This window comes from Pristiophorus japonicus, chromosome 17, assembly GCF_044704955.1.
Source record: "Pristiophorus japonicus isolate sPriJap1 chromosome 17, sPriJap1.hap1, whole genome shotgun sequence".
In the NCBI taxonomy this organism is placed as follows: domain Eukaryota; kingdom Metazoa; phylum Chordata; class Chondrichthyes; family Pristiophoridae; genus Pristiophorus; species Pristiophorus japonicus.
This window is the reverse complement of record NC_091993.1, coordinates 83,380,672-83,398,572: the sequence shown is the minus strand read 5'-3', so window position 1 is coordinate 83,398,572 and position 17,901 is coordinate 83,380,672.

The following is a 17,901-nucleotide window of genomic DNA, read 5'->3' as shown; positions in this document are numbered from 1 at the left end:
GTCATGTACGCGGAGGTCAGGTCCAACTTGGTGAACGTCTTCCCTCCTGCCAGCGTCGCAAATAGGTCATCTGCCTTGGGTAGCGGGTACTGGTTCTGCCGCGAAAAACGATTCATTGTTACTTATAGTCCGCACAAATTCTAACCGTGCCATCGCCTTTGAGAACCAGAACAATCGGACTGGCCCACTCGTTGAACTCCACCGGTGCGATGATGCCCTCTCGTTGCAGCCTGTCCAGCTCGATCTCCACTTTCTCTCTGCACCTTCGCCCCAGAGAAATTTCCGATGCCTGGCTCTAACAACGAAAGGAACTTGCTCAAAACCTGGGCACATGAAGCGCTGTCGACGGATGAAAGCGCTTGGATGTTGTTCCAGTTCCACCGGATTTTTTCCAGCCAGCTTCTGCCGAACAGCGTGGGGCCATCTCCTGGTACAATCCATAGTGGTAGTTCGTGCACCGCTCCATCATAGGAGACTTTTACTGCTGCGCTGCCAATTACAGGGATCAGTTCTTTAATGTAAGTTCTCAGCTTGGTATGAATAGGGCTCAGCTTGAGCCTTGGTCCCCTTGTTGCACCACAGCCTCTCGAAAGCCTTTTTGCTCATGATAGACTGACTTGCACCCCTGTCCAATTACATGGATACTGGAATTTCGTTCAGTTCAACTTTTAACATAATTGGTGGATATTTCATGGTGAAGGTGTGTACCCCATACACTTTTTTGCCTCTTCGATTCGAGTCTCTAGTTCAGTTTGATTTGCCATGGATCGATCTTCCTCTGCAACGTGGTGCTTTGCAGCGTTTGCAGCTTGTCTGCACATTCGCTGGAGGTGTCCCATTGTTCCATAGTCCTTGCATGCGTGGAGAGGCAGTCGGGACTTCGGTGAGAGGCCTATAAAAGGCACAGCAGGGAGTCCGGGACCCAACGTCGAGGAGGTGCGTGGAGTGGCAGTCGGGACTTCAGTGAGAGGCCAAAAAAGGCACAGCAGGGAGTCCGGGGCCCAGCGTCGAGGAGGTGCGTGGAGAGGCAGTCGGGACTTCGGTGAGAGGCCGATAAAAGGCACAGCAGGGAGTTCGGGGCCTAGCGTCGAGGAGGTGCGTCGGTGAGGCGAGCTTGTACAGCTACAGGGAGAAGGCAAAAAGAAATAGAAAGGTGACGTCACAGCCAAGGGGGTAAGTGATTGGCTGGTGATTGGTGAGTAGTTTTTCTTTTTTCTCTTCTATAACAGTGAGTAACTTTTAAATTTGTTGTTGCAAATTTAAGTGTATCTAAGGGTTAAGTCATGGCAGGAGAGCTCGGTCACATGATATGCTCCTCCTGCACCATGTGGGAACTCTGACACTTCCGGTGTCCCTGACAACTATATCTGCGGGAAGTGTATCCACCTCCAGCTCCTGACTGACCGCGTTGCGGAATTGGAGCTGAGGGTGGATTCACTCTGGAGCATCCACGATGCTGAGAATGACGTGAGTAGCACGTGTAGCGAGTTGGTCTTACCGCAGGAGAAGGGTCCACAGCCAGCTAGGGAATGGAAGACCAGCAGGAAGAGTAGTGCAAGGAAGGTAGTGCAGGGGTCCCCTGTGGACATGACATCCTGCAAAACAGATACACTGCTTTGAGTACTGTTGAGGGGGATGACTCATCAGGGGAGGGCTGCAGCAGCCAAGTTCATGGCACCGTGGCTGGCTCTGCTGCACAGGAGGGCAGGAAAAAGAGTGGGAGAGCGATAGTGATAGGGGATTTAATTGTGAGGGGAATAGATAGGCGTTTCTGCAGCCGTAACCGAGACTCCAGGATGGTATGTTGCCTCCCTGGTGCAAGGGTCAAGGATGTCTCGGAGCGGGTGCAGGACATTCTAAAAAGGGAGGGAGAACAGCCAGTTGTCGTGGTGCACATTGGTACCAACGACATAGGTAAAATAAAGGGATGAGGTCCTATGAAACTAATTTTAGGAGCTAAATTTAAAAAGTAGGACCTCAAAAGTAGTTATCTCGGGATTGCTACCAGTGCCACATGCTAATCAGAGTAGGAATCGCAGGATAGTGCAGATGAATACGTGGCTTGAGCAGTGGTGCAGCAGGGAGGGATTCAAATTCCTGGGGCATTGGAACCGGTTCTGGGGGAGGTGAGACCAGTATAAACCGGATGGTCTGCACCTGGGCAGGACTGGAACCAATGTCCTAGGGGGAGTGTTTGCAAGTGCTGTTGGGGAGGAGTTAAACTAATATGGCAGGGGGATGGGAACCAATGCAGGGAGACAGAGGGAAACAAAAAGGTGACAAAAGCAAAAGACAGAAAGGAGATGAGGAAAAGTGGAGGGCAGAGAAACCCAAGGCAAAGAACAAAAAGGGCCACTGTACAGCAAAATTCTAAAAGGACAAAGGGTGTTTAAAAAAACAAGCCTGAAGGCTTGTGTCTTAATGCAAGGAGTATCCGTAATAAGTTGGATGAATTAACTCTGCAAATAGATGTTAACAAATATGATGTGATTGGGATTACAGAAATGTAGCTCCAGGATGATCAGGGCTGGGAACTCAACATCCAGGGGTTTTCAACATTCAGCAAGGATAGAACAAAAGGAAAAGGAGGTGGGGTAGCATTGCTGGTTAAAGAGGAGATTAATGCAATAGTTAGGAAGGACATTAGCTTGGATGATTTGGAATCTATGGGTAGAGCTGCAGAACACCAAAGGGCAAAAAACCTTAGTGGGAGTTGTGTACAGACCTCCAAACAGTAGTAGTGATGTTGGGGAGGGCATCAAACAGGAAATTAGTGGTGCATGCAATAAAGGTGCAGCAGTTATACTGGGTGATGTTAATATGCACATAGATTGGGCTAACCAAACTGGAAGCAATACGGTGGAGGAGGATTTCCTGGAGTGCATAAGGGATGGTTTTCTAGACCAATGGGAGGCCATCTTAGACTGGGTGTTGTGTAATGAGAGGATTAATTAGCAATCTCGTTGTACGAGGCCCCTTGGGGAAGAGTGACCATAATATGGTGGAATTCTGCATTAGGATGAAGAATGAAACAGTTAATTCAGAGACCATGGTCCAGAACTTAAAGAAGGGTAACTTTGAAGGTATGAGGCGTGAATTGGCTAGGATAGATTGGCAAATGATACTTAAGGGGTTGACTGTGGATGGGCAATGGCAGACATTTAGAGACCGCATGGATGAACTACAACAATTGTACATCCCTGTCTGGCATAAAAATAAAAAAGGGAAGGTGGCTCAACTGTGGCTATCAAGGGAAATCAGGGATAATATTAAAGCCAAGGAAGTGGCATACAAATTGGCCAGAAATAGCAGCGAACCCAGGGACTGGGAGAAATTTAGAACTCAGCAGAGGAGGACAAAGGGTTTGATTAGGGCAGGGAAGATGGAGTACGAGAAGAAGCTTGCAGGGAACATTAAGACGGATTGCAAAAGTTTCTATAGATATGTAAAGAGAAAAAGGTTAGTAAAGACAAACGTAGGTCCCCTGCTGTCAGAGTCAGGGGAAGTCATAATGGGGAACAAAGAAATGGCAGGCCAATTGAACAAGTACTTTGGTTCGGTATTCACTAAGGAGGACACAAACAACCTTCCGGATATAAAAAGGGTCAGAGGGTCTAATAAGGAGGAGGAACTGAGGGAAATCCTTATTAGTCGGGAAATTGTGTTGGGGAAATTGATGAGATTGAAGGCCGATAAATCCCCAGGGCCTGATGGACTGCATCCCAGAGTACTTAAGGAGGTGGCCTTGCAAATAGCAGATGCATTGACAGTCATTTTCCAACATTCCATTGACTCTGGATCAGTTCCTATCGAGTGGAGGGTAGCCAATGTAACCCCACTTTTTTAAAAAAAGGAGGGAGAGAGAAAACAGGGAATTAGACTGGTCAACCTGACCTCAGTAGTGGGTAAAATGATGGAATCAATTATTAAGGATGTCATAGCAGTGCATTTGGAAAGAGGTGACATGATAGGTCCAAGTCAGCATGGATTTGTGAAAGGGAAATCATGCTTGACAAATCTTCTGGAATTTTTTGAGGATGTTTCCAGTAGAGTGGACAAGGGAGAACCAGTTGATGTGGTATATTTGGACTTTCAGAAGCCTTTCGACACGGTCCCACACAGGAGATTAATGTGCAAAGTTAAAGCACATGGGATTGGGGGTAGTGCTCTGACGTGGATTGAGAACTGGTTGGCAGACAGGAAGCAAAGAGTAGGAGTAAATGGTTACTTTTCAGAATGGCAGGCAGTGACTAGTGGGGTACCGCAAGGTTCTGTGCTGGGGCCCCAGCTGTTTACACTGAACATTAATGATTTACACGAGGGGATTAAATGTAGTATCTCCAAATTTGCGGATGACACTAAGTTGGGTGGCAGTGTGAGCTGCGAGGAGGATGCTATGAGGCTGCAGAGTGACTTGGATAGGTTAGGTGAGTGGGCAAATGCATGGCAGATGAAGTATAATGTGGATAAATGTGAGGTTATCCACTTTGGTGGTAAAAACAGAGAGACAGACTATTATCTGAATGGTGACAGATTAGGAAAAGGGGAGGTGCAACGAGACATGGGTGTCATGGTACATCAGTCATTGAAGGTTGGCATGCAGGTACAGCAGGCGGTTAAGAAAGCAAATGGCATGTTGGCCTTCATAGCGAGGGGATTTGAGTACAGGGGCAGGGAGGTATTACTACAATTGTACAGGGCCTTGGTGAGGCCACACCTGGAGTATTGTGTACAGTTTTGGTCTCCTAACTTGAAGGACATTCTTGCTATTGAGGGAGTGCAACGAAGGTTCACCAGACTGATTCCCGGGATGGCAGGACTGACCTATCAAGAAAGACTGGATCAATTGGGTTTGTATTCACTGGAGTTCAGAAGAATGAGAGGGGACCTCATAGAAACATTTAAAATTCTGATGGGTTCAGACAGATTAGATGTAGGAAGATGTAGGGGAAGTCCAGAACCAGGGGTCACAGTCTAAGGATAAGGGGTAAGCCATTTAGGAGCGAGATGAGGAGAAACTTCTTCACCCAGAGAGTGGTGAACCTGTGGAAATCTCTACCACAGAAAGTTGTTGAGGCCAATTCACTAAATATATTCAAAAAGGAGTTGGATGAAGTCCTTACTACTCGGGGGATCAAAGGATATGGCGAGAAGGCAGGAATGGGATACTGAAGTTGCATGTTCAGCCATGAACTCATTGGCGGTGCAGGCTAGAAGGGCCGAATGGCCTACTCCTGCACCTATTTTCTATGTTTCTATGTTTCTATAATGTTTCAAGAGCCATAGGCTCAATGATCACCTCCGCAGCGCCAACAAGGTGTTAATTGCCTCACATTCACACTTGATGGTGAACACTGTCATCTGAGGTCGTGCAGCTGCAGGCGTGTACATTCTGCCAAATGCATTCCTGCCTGAAAACGATGTTACTTTGTGTACAGTACTTGCCGATGCATCTTTATGCTGCGAAATTTGTTTAATGTTATCGCTGATGGACATAAATGCCTGGGCTATCGTTATGGCTTTACTCAGGTTCGGTGATTCAACAGTCAATAGTTTGACTCATGGCCAATGCCAAGCACAAAAAAGTCTCTAAGCATTTGCTCCAGGAATCCACCGAATTCGCAATGTCCTGCAAGGCGCCTTAGTTCAACGGCATAGCTCACCACTTCCTAGCCTTCAGACCGTTGACATGTGAAAAATCAATACATTGCCATCAGATCGCTCTCCTTTGGATTTAGGTGCTCCAGGACCAGAGTACACAGTTCTTCATACAATTTGGTTTTGGTTTCACTGGAGCAAGAAGATTCTTCATGAGGCCATAGGTTGTTGCCCCGCAGACAATGAGGAGGATCGCCCTTCATTTGGCAGCGTTCTCATTCCCTTCCAGCTCGTTGGCCACGAAGTTTTGGTCGAGTCGCTCCACGAAGGTTTCCCAATCATCATCTTCTGAGAATTTCTCCAAGATACCAACAGTTCCTTGCATTTTTGCATGATGGCTCGTTATCTATTAGTCGTTACCAGTTGTTACGTCTCAAATAAAACAATGTGACTGAGTACTGTAGACTTGAGTAAGTGTGACCTTAGTCTCTTTATTCTGATTCCAGAGTGCTGGCACAGCATGGGAAGCCTGCTTGTATGTAGTGCTCCCAAGTGATGCTGGGATCCCTTGGGACTCCAACAGATGCGCCCTCTGGTGGCGGTAGAATGCTCGTTACAAGGTGTTGCATACATAACGGGGGGCGGGGGGGCGGGGGAGTGGTGGTTGAGACAACGGAGCAGAAGTGTGAGCGCCTGGAAAGGAGCCCCCACTTCATGTTCCCTCATCATCATCCCTCTCATGGGCAACTTGCATTTCCCTGTGAGCAAGGAGCTGGAGAGCATTGTGCTGCACATCAGTGGGGACATGAGGACCCAAGTCTACATTTACATCCTTCCTAGAGAGGAGGTCTATGAGCCCCTCTCATCTGTTGTCCCTAGATAGGTGCTGCTCTGAGTAGCGCATTAGCTGCTCCATGCAGATAGCCATCCTTTCCATGGAACAGCATATAATCACCATAGCCTGTGACAGGTGACAAGACTACTCTATCTTGCATAGGGCCCACCAAGGTGTGCGTATCTGTGCCAGTGCTGGGTGCGCTTGGGTTTGCTGATGGTGCACCTTCAGAGGCTGGGGATTCCTCTGAGGAGGAGTCGTCCTCCTTCAGCTGGACTGTGGTGGCAGGGGGGGTGCGGGGAAGGGGGGGGGGATGGTGGGGGAGCTCTTGATGGACCTGTGGGAGAGTAAAGAGATGGTTCAGAAATGTTATAAGAATGGGTAACGATACCATTGTGCACATGATGAACATTCACTGGCTGCTGACATCAGTTGCTATATGAGTGACTGCTGTATGCCATGTGGCTGTATGAGATGTAATTCTGTCACTAGATTGCTGAGCAGTTCCCCTCTCTCTCCATCTCCCACCACCAGCTGCTCTACAACTCCTGACACCATCAGGGCCACCTGCTCTGCTGGAGCTAGTGCTGAAGGGTCACCTCTGGTTCTCTCCCCCTCCCGGTTATTGTGCGCTTGTTTCTCCTGCAAGGAGGGAAAGATGAGAAGTTTGAGTGAGAGTGATGGCATACGTGTAAGGAATGTGGGTTACATCTGTAGAGGGTGACTATGCGGGAGTGTGGTGCCAAGGCCAAAAGGCCTCCTTGTGTGATAGTTGGTATGATTGCATTAGGATGAGAGTGAGTGTGAGGGGTGTTTGGTCAGAGGGGGATGTGTGGATGTACAAGTTAGGTTGGTGTGAGTAATGATGTGCAGGAGCAGACTTGAGAAGGCAGAGTGATAGGATGTGATGACAGGCACAGCAGGATGAAGGCGAGTGACCTCATCAGATCATTGAAGCGCTTCCGGCACTGCACCAGGTCTGCTTCACCACATCCCTGCTGTGTCCACCTCCTCAGCTATTTGGAACCAGACTCTTTGTCTTTTGGGGAGGTCTCTTCCGCCCAACAGTAATGAAGAGGACCTCCCTGTGTGCTCTGACTCCTTCCACAAGAATATGTAGGGAGTCATTGGAAAACCTGGGTGTAGTCCTCTGTCTTTGGGAAGTCAGGTTTAGAAATCTGAGCAATAACCAGATCTTCCAATATACTCCCTTCACACACTGAGATGAGAAGAAATTTCTTCTCTGAGGGTTGTAAATCTGTGGAATTCGCTGCCTCAGAGAGCTGTGGAAGCTGAGACATTGAATAAATTCAAGACTGAAATAGACAGTTTCTTAAACGATAAGGGAATAAGTGGTTATGGGGAGTGGGCAGGGAAGTGGATCTGAGTCCGTGATCAGATCAGTCATGATCTTATTGAATGGCGGAGCAGGCTCGAGGGGCCGTATGGCTTACTCCTGTTCCTATTTCTTATGTTCTTATCTCAGGAATCAACCTCATGAACCTTCTCTGAACTGTCCCCAATGTAAGTATATCCCTCCCTAAATAAGGAGGCGAAAACTGTACGCAGTACTCCAGGTGTGGCCTCACCAATACCCTGTACAGTTCCTTGCTTTTATACTCCATCCCCCTTGCAATAAAGGCCAACATTTCATTTGCCTTCCTGCTTCTCGCCCTCTTCCCCCTTAACTTACCTGCTGGGCTTCTCGATGGAGCCGCTGGGTTTCCCAACCTTTCCAATTGGCGAGCAGGCTGTGCATTTGGAGCAGTTCACCGATGGAATGCACGAGGCCCAAACATGAAAATGGTTTGAGCCTCTGACCGTTTCCATCAGGCATGTAGGCAGTGGATTCACTCCACCCACCTCGAGCCTGCCCAATGGAAACAGTCACTTGAAATCTGACCCCTGTATGTTCGAAGGGAAATCATTTTCTTCGACATGTTTTCTAGTACACATCATCACAAATAAACTGATGTCCCCAAGACCAGCAAAATCTTACTTTCATATCTTTCTACTTTTCTTTAGTACTAATGAGTTCAAATGGTTTTGCTTTTAATTGGCAAAGCTAAAGTTTTACAGTTTCCAATGAGAAAAACTAAAGTTCTCTCTTACTTTTTGATTGGTCAAATTTCACTGGACTGAATCCGAATGCTCAATTCTTTTTCTCATGACTGAAGACTTTTGTTTTGTGAATTTGGTATTGGTGAATGGAGTATTTTTCTATTTTGAGCATCAAGCACTCCCAGGTCAGGTAAATATGATTTTAATGGAGAGAAAAACTCACTGTACTCTGCCCCAAATGTCTGCCTCAGCCCACACCTAGGAATTAGCTTTTTCTTTTCATTTGCTGCACTGTCATTTGAGTAAAATTGTCAACTCGTGCTCCATTAAGGTCAATTTTGTGCTGTGAACCCATTCCCAATGGGGACTGGTCTGCGACAGCCAAAATCAGCAGACAGACAGATTGCAAAAAACTTCCATCCCATCAGTCTGAACTGCATTAGAATCTGGGTGCCTGAGGTGAAAAGTAATGCAGTGGTTAAGCTTCTGGACTAATAATCCGGTGAACACGATTTCAAATTCCATGGCAGTTTGAGAATTTTGAATTTAGTTCAAAAATAAGTCTGGATTTAAAAAAAAAAAATTAGTATCTGTAAAAGTGACCATGAAGCTATTAGTAAAAGTCCAACTGGTTCATAAATGTCCTTTTTATTAAAGGAAACCTACTGTCCTTATCCAATCTGGCCTACATGTGACTCCAGTTCCACACCAATTTACTTGACGCTTAACTGCCCTCTGAAGTGGCCTAGAGAGCCACTCGGTTGAAGCAAACTCAGGCCAACTAGGAACTCTCAGCCCCTGAGAATTACTTATTTTTTAAATGTCACCCATTCCATTGCTCAGTCCATCATAATGATTAGAGTGGTTTACAGCACTGCAATAAACAGTCAGAATGTTAATTGGTCAATCTATGGAGCTTAATTCAGTGCCCAATGTCGTGAAGCATTATGGATTGTGTTGTGTATCTGTAAAGCATGCACTCCCATGTTCTGCCACCAGGGAACGCATCCCCTGAAGGCCCAAGGGATCCCAGCATCCCTTGGGAGCACTGTATATAAGCTGGCCCCCAGGGCCTGTTCCTCACTCTGGAGTATCTTATTAAAGACTGAGGTCACTGTTACTTTAACCTCCCTGTGTGCAGTCTCATCTGTGTTAGGAACACAATAACTGGCGACGAGTATACGAATCCAACGCAAAGATGCAGCAAACTGTTGGGCATCCTGGAGAAGTTCTCAGAGTGTGAGGACTGGGAAGCCTATGTCGAATGACTAGACCAGTACTTTGTAGCCAACAAGCTGGACTGAGAAGGAAGCGCTGCAAAAAGGAGAGCGGTCCTCCTCACGGTCTGCGGGGCACCGACCTACAGCCTCATGAAGAATCTTCTGGCCCCGGTGAAACCCACAGATAAGTCATATGAGGAACTGTGTACACTGGTTCTGGAGCATCTTAACCTGAGAGAGAGCGTGCTGATGGTGAGGTATCGCTTCTACATGTATCACCGATCTGAAGGTCAGGAAGTGGCAAGCTACGACGCCGAGCTAAGGCGACTTGCAGGACAATGTGAGTTTGATGGCTACCTGGAGCAAATGCTCAGACTTTTTTGTACTGGGCATTGGCCACGAGACCAGCCTACGAAAACATTTGACTGTAGAGACACCAACCCTCAGTAAGGCCATTGCGATAGCACAGGCGTTTATGTCCACCAGTGATGACACCAAACAAATCTCAGCACACAAGTGTTAGCAATGTTCATAAAATAAGTGGAATTGTGTTTGCGAGCAGAAATGTACAGGGCAGAAACCATGAATCTGCAACTGCCAGCAGGCCTCAGGTGACCCAGATGACTGAGTCCGCAACAAAGGATGAATGCAAGGCAATTCACACCTTGGCATTGTGGAGGCTTTCATTCAGCCTATTCATGCCGTTTGCAAGAGCTTTGGAACAATGGGGCACCTCCAACGAGCTGCAAGCTCTGCAAAACCCGCTAATCACCACATGGCAGAGGAAGATTGGTCCATGGTGGATCAAAGCAATTTTGAGCCTCGGAGAAGGCAGATGCTGAAGTACATAGGGTGCACACATTTTCGACGAAATGTCCACCTATAATGCCAAATGTAAAATTGAATGGCTTATCCATAGCCATGGAACTGGACACTGGCGCTAGCCAATCCATCACGAGTAAAAAGATGTTTGAGAGACTGGTGCAACAAGGCACTCAGACCAGCCCTGAGCCCCATCCACACGAAAATGAGAACGTACACCAAAGAGTTCATCACTGTCCTGGGCAGCACCATGGTCAAGGTCACCTACGAGGGCACAGTGCATGAACTGCCACTCTGGATTGTCCCGGGCGATGGCCCCACACTGATTGGAAGGAGCTGGCTGGGCAAAATCCACTGGAACTGGGATGACATCCGAGCGCTATCACATGTCGATCAGGCCTCGTACCCAGGTTCTCAACAAATTTCCTTCCCCTTTTAAGGCAGGCATTGGAAACTTTTCCGGGGCGAAGGTGCGGATCCATTTGTTCCCAGAGGCACGACCCATTCACCATAAGATGCGAGCGGTACCTCACATGATGAGGGAGAGAGTGGAAATAGAGCTTGACAGGCTGCAACGCATCTCCTCAGTGGAATTCAGCGAGTGGGCCAGCCCGATTGTTCAAGTAATCAAAAATGATGACACGGTCAGGATTTGCGGCGATTATAAAGTAACTATTAATCGTTTCTCGCGACAGGACCAATACCCGCTACCTAAGACAGACGACCTATTTGCGACGATGGCAGGAGGCAAGACATTCACCAAGCTTGACCTGACTTCGGCCTACATGACGCAGGAGCTGGAGGAGTCTTCGAAGGGCCTCACCTGCATCAACACGCACAAGGGACTGTTCATCTACAACAGATGCCTGTTTAGAATTCGGTCGGCTGCAGCGATCTTCCAGAGAAACATGGAGAGCCTACTCAAGTCGGTACCACGCACGGTGGTTTTTCAGGACGATATATTGGTCATGGGTCGGGCTACCGTTGAGCACCTACAAAACCTGGAGGAGGTCCTTCAGCGACTGGATCGCATAGGGCTGTGGCTGAAGAGTTCAAAATGCGTCTTCATGGCAACAGAAGTGGAGTTTTTGGGGAGAAAGATCGTGGCAGATGGCATTCAGATCACAGACGCCAAGGCAGAGGCTATCAGGAACGCGCCCAGGCCACAGAACGTCGTGGAGCTGTGGTCGTTCCTGGGACTCCTCAACTATTTTGGTAACTTCCTACCAGGTTAAGCACCCTCTTAGAGTCCCTACATGTGTTATTGCGTAAAGGTGAGAGCTGGGTATAGGGGAAAAAAACAAGTAATTGCTTTTGAGAGAGCCAAACATTTTATGCTCCAACTAGCTGCTTGTATTGTATAACCCGTGTAAAAGACTTGTGCTAGCATGTGATGCGTTGTCGTATGGAGTCGGGTGTGTATTACAACAAGCTAATGTTGCGGTGAAGTTGCAACCTGTCGCCTAAGCCTTCAGGAGCTTGTCTAAGGCTGAGAGGGCCTACAGCATGATTGAGAAGGAGGCATTAGCGTGTGTGTTCGGGGTAAAGAAAATGCATCAGTACCTATTTGGCCTCAAATTTGAGCTGGAAACCGATCACAAGCCCCTCATATCCCTGTTCGCTGAAAACAAGGATAAATATTCATGCCTCAGCCCGCATACAAAGGTGGGCACTCGCGCTATCTGCGTATAACTATACCATCTGCCACAGGCCAGGCACCGAGAACTGTGTGGATGCTCTCAGTTGGCTACCATTGCCCACCACGGGCATGGAAATGACGCAGCCTGCAAACTACTTGATGGTGGTGCAGCCCGCAGACTTGTTGATGGTCATGGAAGCGTTTCAAAATGATAAATCACCTGTCACGGCCCGCCAGATTAGAACTTGGACCAGCCAAGATCCTCTGCTGTCCTAAGTAAAAAAAAAAAACTGTGTTCTGCATGGGAGCTGGGCCAGCAACCCCGTTGAAATGCAAGAGCTAATCAAGCCATTCCAGCGGCGAAAGGATGAGCTGTCCATTCAGGCAGACTGCCTGTTGTGGGGTAACCGCGTAGTGCTACCCAAAAAGGGCAGGGAGATGTTCATCTCGGATCTCCACAGCATACACCCGGGTATAGTAATGATGAAAGCGATAGCCAGATCCCACGTGTGGTGGCCCGGTATCAACTCTGACTTAGAGTCCTGTGTACGGCAATGCAGTGTGTGTGCTCAGTTGAGCAACGCGCCCAGAGAGGCACTACTAAGTTTATGGTCCTGGCTCTCGAGACCATGGTCGAGGATCCATATCGACTATGCAGGCCCGTTTCTCAGTAAAATGTTCCTGGTGGTGGTGGTGGTGGATGCTTTTTCAAAATGGATTGATTGTGAAATAATGTCGAGAAACACCGCCACCGCCACCATTGAAAGCCTGAGGGCCATGTTTGCCACCCACGGCCTGCCTGACATACTGGTCAGTGACAACGGGCCATGTTTCACCAGTGCCGAATTTAAAGAATTCATGATCCACAATGGGATCAAACATGTCACCTCGGCCCCGTTTAAACCAGCCTCCAATGGGCAGGCAGAGCGGGCAGTACAAACAATCAAACAGAGCCTTAAACGAGTCACAGAAGGCTCACTCCAAACCCGCCTGTCCCCGAGTACTGCTCAGCTACCGCACGAGACCCCACTCGCTCACAGAGGTGCCCCTGGCTGAGCTACTCATGAAAAGGACACTTAAAACCAGACTCTTGTTGGTTCACCCCAACCTGCATGATCAGGTAGAGAGCAGGCAGCAGCAACAAAATGTAAACAATGGTCGCGCCACTGTGTCACGGGAAATTGATCTGAATGACCGTGTTTGTGCTAAACTATGGACATGGTCCCAAGTGGATCGTGGGCACGGTGATAGCTAAAGAAGGGAGTAGGGTGTTTGTAGTCAAACTAGGCAATGGACAAATTTGCAGAAAGCACCTGGACCAAACGAGGCTGCGGTTCACAGACTGCCCTGAACAACCCACAGCAGACACCACCTTTTTCGAGCCCACAACACACACCCAAAGGATCAACGACACCACCCCGGACCAGGAAATCGAACCCATCATGCCCAACAGCCCAGCAAGGCCAGGCTCACCCAGCAGCCCTGCAGGGCCAACAACACGCCAGCCCAGCGAGGGCACAGCCAACACACCAAAATATTTGTACCGAGACGGTCCACCAGGGATAGAAAGGCTCCTGACCGCCTCACCTTGTAAATAGTTTTCACTTTGACTTTGGGAGGGGGGGGGGAGTGGTGATGTGTATCTGTAAAGCATGCACTCCCATGTTCTGCCACTGGGGAGTGCATCCCCTGAAGTCCCAAGGGATCCCAGCATCCCTTGGGAGCACTGTGTATAAGCTGGCTCCTAAGGCCTGTTCCTCACTCGAGTGTCTTAATAAAGACTGAGGTCACTTACTTTAACCTCCGTGTGCAGTCTCATCTGTAAGGAACACAATAGATTGTGTAGTATTTCAGTATATATTGCTATGTGCTGTATTCTATATTTGTGCTGTGCATTGTAAGTATTTTTGCAGCAGCACCACATTTTGTCCCTATGTAAATGAATTGCTTTGTTGCACCTCTCAGGATTTACTCATTGCAGTTTATTTCATTGACCTAACACCCATGGGTTTGGTGGGGGTGGCGGGGGGGACGGGGACACACGGAACTATTTAATAAGCAAATGCTCTGTGATTTACCTGAGCACTTAGATTATTTGTGTGAACAATGACTTGAAAATAAAATGCTTCTGCCAGTGTCAGTTGAAATGATAACAATTCTCTACTTCTGTGCAATTGACATTTTTCAAAACCTGCACTGAGCAACTGTGGGCTTCTTGTGCCGTGTCATTTCTCAAGTAGCTGCTGTTTATCTCAGGAGGTTGCTGTGCTATGTTTACTGTACCTTTTTAAATGTCCCTGGTTGCAGCAGTAGCAGAGTGCCCAAGAATCCTTCTTTGGTCACTGCAGTGTTTCCCTCTTGGGTGTTTTGAGCTATGCATGCACATCCATCCACGCACCTGTTCAAACTGTCCTTGTCCACCTTAACGCCAAAAATCTTCCATTGTATCAATGTACAACGCGGCTTGAAACATTGAGGAAATGTGCGCAATCTCGCCGACGATCAACCAGGGAAAGGAAGGCCCCAGATCGACTCACATTGTAAAGAGTTAAACTATAGACTTTGGGAGCGGTGGAGTGGGGGAGTGTTGTTATACATGTAAACCTGTAAATACCTTGTTTAGCCACCAGAGGGCTCATCCCCTGGAGTCCCAAGGGATCCCACAATCCCTTGGGAGCACCTGTACATAAGGAGGCCTCACAGGCTGGAAAGGCACAGGAGCATAGAAACATAGAAAATAGGTGCAGGAGTAGGCCATTTGGCCTTTCCAACCTGCACCTCAATGAGTTCATGGCTGAACATGCAACTTCAGTACCCAATTCCTGCTTTCTCGCCATATCCCTTGATCCCCCTAGTAGTAAGGACTTGCATCTAAAGCCTTTTTTGAATATATTTAGTGAATTGGCCTCAACAACTTTCTGTGGTAGAGAATTCCACAGATTCACCACTCTCTGGGTGAAGAAGTTTCTCCTCATCACGGTCCTAAATGGCTTACCCCTTATCCTTAGACTGTGTCCCCTGGTTTTGGACTTCTCCAACATTGGGAACATTCTTCCTGCATCTAACCTGTCTAAACCCATCAGAATTTTAAATGTTTCTATGAGATCCCCTCTAATTCTTCTGAACTCCAGTTGATCCAGTCTTTCTTGATATGTCAGTCTTGCCATCCCGGGAATCAGTCTGGTGAACCTTCGCTGCACTCCCTCAATAGCAAGAATGTCCTTCCTCAAGTTAGGAGACCAGAACTGTCTCTATGGAATTCTATGGAATTCTCTGCCCCAGAGAGATGTGGAGGCTGGGTCATTGAATATATTTAAGGTGGAGATAGACAGATTTTTGAGCGATAAGGGAATAAAAGGTTATGGGGAGAGGGCAGGGAAGTGGAGCTGAGTCCATGATCAGATCAGGTGTGGCCTCACCAAGGCCCTGTCCAGCTGTAGTAACACCTCCCTGCCCCTGTACTCAAATCCCCTCGCTATGAAGGCCAACATGCCATTTGCTTTCTTAACCGCCTGCTGTACCTGCATGCCAACCTTCAATGACTGATGTACCATGACACCCAGGTCTCGTTGCACCTCCCCTTTTCCTAATCTGTCACCATTCAGATAATAGTCTGTTTTTACCACCAAAGTGGATAACCACACATTTATCCACATTATACTTCATCTGCCATGCATTTGCCCACTCACCTAACCTATCCAAGTCACTCTGCAGCCTCATAGCATCCTCCTCGCAGCTCACACTGTCACCCAACTTAGTGTCATCTGCAAATTTGGAGATACTACATTTAATCCCGTCGTCTAAATCATTAATGTACAATGTAAACAGCTGGGGCCCCAGCACAGAACCTTGCGGTACCCCACTAGTCACTGCCTGCCATTCTGAAAAGTACCCATTTACTCCTACTCTTTTTGCTTTCTGTCTGCCAACCAGTTCTCAATCCACGTCAGCGCACTACCCCCAATCCCATGTGCTTTAACTTTGCACATTAATCTCTTGTGTGGGACCTTGTCGAAAGCCTTCTGAAAGTCCAAATACACCACATCAACTGGTTCTCCCTTGTCCACTCTACTGGAAACATCCTCAAAAAATTCCAGAAGATTTGTCAAGCATGATTTCCCTTTCACAAATCCATGCTGACTTGGACCTATCATGTCACCTCTTTCCAAATGCGCTGCTATGACATCCTTAATAATTGATTCAATCATTTTACCCACTACCGATGTCGGGCTGACCGGTCTATAATTCCCTGTTTTCTCTTCCCCCTCCTTTTTTTAAAAAGTGGGGTTACATTGGCTACCCTCCACTCCATAGGAACTGATCCAAAGTCTATGGAATGTTGGAAAATGACTGTCAATGCATCTGCTATTTCCAAGGCCACCTCCTTAAGTACTCTGGAATGCAGACCATCAGGCCCTGGGGATTTATTGGCCTTCAATCCCATCAATTTCCCAAACACAATATCCCGACTAATAAGGATTTCCCTCAGTTCCTCCTTCTTACTAGACCCTCTGACCCCTTTTATGTCCGGAAGGTTGTTTGTGTCCTCCTTAGTGAATACCGAACCAAAGTATTTGTTCAGTTGGTCTGCCATTTCTTTGTTTCCCGTTATGACTTCCCCTGATTCTGACTGCAGCGGACCTACGTTTGTCTTTACTAACCTTTTTCTCTTTATATATCTAAAGAAGCTTTTGCAGTCAATTTTAATGTTCCCTGCAAGCTTCCCCTCATACTCTATTTTCCCTGCCGTAATCGAACCCTTCGTCTTCCTCTGCAGAGTTCTAAATTTCTCCCAGTCCCCGGGTTCACTGCTATTTCTGGCCAATTTGTATGCCACTTCCTTGGCTTTAATATTATCCCTGATTTCCCTTGATAGCCATGGTTGAGCCACCTTCCCTTTTTTATTTTTACGCCAGACAGGGATGTACAATTGTTGTAGTTCATCCATGCGGTCTCTAAATGTCTGCCATTGCCCATCCACTGTCAATCCCTTAAGCATCATTTGCCAATCTATCCTAGCCAATTCATGCCTCATACCTTCAAAGTTACCCTTCTTTAAGTTCTGGAGACCTGTAACAAAGGACTACGGTCAGACATTGCTTTGAGCTTACAGTATCTGGTCAGATTCTTTATTCAAGACATAACAACTGGCGACAAGGTACAGATGATGAACCCCACCGCAACAATGTAGAGAACCGTGGGCATCCTGGAGAAATTTTCGGAGAGAGATGATTGGGAAACCTTCGTGGAGTGACTCAACCAATACTTCGTGGCCAACGAGCTGGAAGGAGAAACAAATGCTGCCAAACAAAAGGCGATCCTCCTCACCGTTCGCGGGGCACGAACGTATGGCCTCATGAAAAATCTGCTCGCTCCAGCAAAACCCATAGAGAAAGTCGTATGATGATTTGTGCACACTGGTCCGGGAGCATCTAAACCCAAAAGAAAGCTGAAGGCGATGTACCGGTTCTACACGTACAAGAGGTCTGAAAGCCAGGAAGTGGCGAGCTACGTCGCCGACCTAAGGCACCTTGCAGGACATTGTGAATTTGAAGGACATTTGGAACACCTGCTCAGGGACTTCTTTGTACTTGACATTGGCCATGAAATAATATTTCGCAAACTTTTGACTGTAGAGACCCCAACCTTGAGAATAGTCATAGCAATAGCCCAGGTGTTCATTGCCACCAGTGACAATACCAAACAAATTTCTCAGCACACGAGTG